General features: G+C 32.2%; 1 non-coding gene across 1 annotated transcript; it reads right to left on the bottom strand.

Moving 5' to 3' along the window:
- Positions 1–1411: 1411 nt before the first annotated feature.
- On the bottom strand, positions 1412–1482 carry Smp_tRNA_00419_Pseudo_TTG.1.1. The gene has a single exon. It is a non-coding gene (tRNA).
- Between the last annotated feature and the right edge of the window lie 957 nt (positions 1483–2439).

Genomic DNA, 2439 nt, shown 5'->3' with positions numbered 1-2439 from the left:
GGGCCGTCCAATACTTCCAGGTTTTCCAAAATCCCTTTTTTACTAATTGTTGTTTTCTTTTCCTGGTAATTATGTGTAAATGTATGAAAACCTTATCACTTCATTATACTTCCATATAAACTTAATTATTATGGTATTAATTTTAACGGTTAAATTGTTTTATTCTAACGAATAATTGTGTTAATCAAATTACGAGTTAGTTCACTATTTGACCTCAAAAATAACTAAAGAATAAAAGTGAGAAAATCATTTTCATTCTATTCTTATTCTTATTTATTATTAGTAGTGTAGTGTAGTCTACTTATATCTATATAAATAGTATATGATGATGGTCAGGCATAGAATGTATTTTGGCAAAAGACCCATAAGGAAAGAACGGGAAGGAAGCGCAATCGGTACGAAAATGTATGAACAATGAAATTAGAGAAGATGGACTGATAGTTACAGAAGGAACAGTCAAGATTGAGATAATTGATTGTCATTTTGCAAAATAACTGTTTGCTGTATGGTTATCAGAATTCAGTGAGATAGTCTGTAATTTGTGTCTAAATACATTCGATTGTCCCCAACTATTGTTTTGTTTACAATGGTAGTATTGTCATTGGTATTTTTTGGTAGAAAAGATCTGTGTTTCTGTGGTGATGGAGAAGATTTGTAGCTCAGGTGGATGATTTTGATGGAGTTTTGTTCTCTGAGCTAGATGGTTTGGTCGTGGGGTTTTCATCGTTCTTCTAAATGAAATCAGGTTAAAGACCAACAAGAATCAATCAACATAGAGGTTAACAGGACAAATGGTGAACCACATGTGGAGAAATTCGGTCACTTCACTTCTACCTGATGTTTGTGCTGATGACGTCGTTCAGAAGAATGATGAAAGCTCCATAACCAAACCATTTAGCTCAGAGAATAAGACCCCACCAAAAACATATATTTTTATATACACTAGGAATATATTTTCCCTTTTTTAAAAAATAGTTTTCGGCCATTTATATAGAAGAACATTCCATACTCTTGACTTCCTTTGAATTCTTTTTTAAAACAGTATTACGTAACCTACTAATTTTCATTATGTCAATCGTTTAATATTCATATTTTTTTATATAATGAATTCAATTCATTTTCCTACATTATTATTCACAAATAGTCATAATTTACTATTAACAACTATATCGATATTCGAATTCACTTGGTATTGTTTGTTTGAATCCTCCCATTGATGTTTAGGACTGCAATTGATCAGTCTCTTATTGGCATATGTGCAAACTGTGCGTATTGCTTCGATATGACCTGAAGTCACAAGCATTATAAGCAAAGATGGATAGTGACTAGCAATAGGATCCAGTTTAGCGTGCGTTTCGTTCTATTTGGTACTCGTCAGCTGGATGTACCTGCATCTCAGTCATAGTTCATGTTCACTCTGAGACTCGAACCCAGTACCTTTCGCTTCAAAAGCCATAGCGTTATCCATTCAGCTACTGAGAATTTAATGGTTGAATAAGTCATAAACAAACTGACTTATAAATAGTAATCCGTTTTAGTTTATCTTATATTCATACAGTTACATATTCAGATCATAATATTCAACGTTTACTTTTCATTTCAATACTAACTTTTGAATACCAACGTTTTTTTCTTTCTTTATTGAAGTAGTAATGAAGTAAAGGGTAAAGAGTAAAGAAAAAGACGTCAGTCAAAAAAATATAGTCGAAGAAAGTATTTATAAAAGAATAATAGTTAAATCATTTCTTATCGTTTGGGCCGATAACAAACTTTCATATACATTTTTTCCTTCAAAGAATTCCACTTTTCCCCATCAATTATGCATCAAAGAGTTACAATAGTAAGTTTTGTAAGAATGCGATGGATGACGTCAAACGTCATGATATTATATCCGATCTCTTAGACTACCTTACATAAAAGGAAATATATATCTATTTAATGTTAGTGATCTCACTGTTATTGTAGTGAACAAGAGTACGGGTGGGGACAGTCGAATGTATTTAAGCACATAATGACAGACTATATCACTAAAATCTGATAACCATACAGTATACAAATTCATTTAATATTGTTTGTTTGAATCTTGAAGAGAATTGATCAAAAAATTGTTCTTCGTTCAATATATTAATCTTCATGACTTCACTTAAATAACGACTGAATAATAATCTCCATAAATAAAACGAATAACTATTTACATAGTTGAAATCATGAGTCAACTGAAGCTAGAACACCATGGAAAACCTGGAAGAACTGAATGATCAACTCGTCCTATTGTGGGACTCCTCAGCAGTGCGCATCCACGATCCTGCCTCGAACCCAAGACTTACCAGTCTTGCGCCAGAGCACCTAACCAATCGACTGTTTAAACAGATTTGTTTTTCTGAAGTGACCTATATCTAAAATAAGAAAAATTATTACTATTGTTATCCTACTTAAGGT

Source organism: Schistosoma mansoni, chromosome 4, assembly GCF_000237925.1.
Source record: "Schistosoma mansoni strain Puerto Rico chromosome 4, complete genome".
Classification (NCBI taxonomy): Eukaryota; Metazoa; Platyhelminthes; class Trematoda; order Strigeidida; family Schistosomatidae; genus Schistosoma; species Schistosoma mansoni.
Note: the sequence above shows the minus strand (reverse complement) of the source record. Positions and strands in the feature narration are given on the sequence as shown.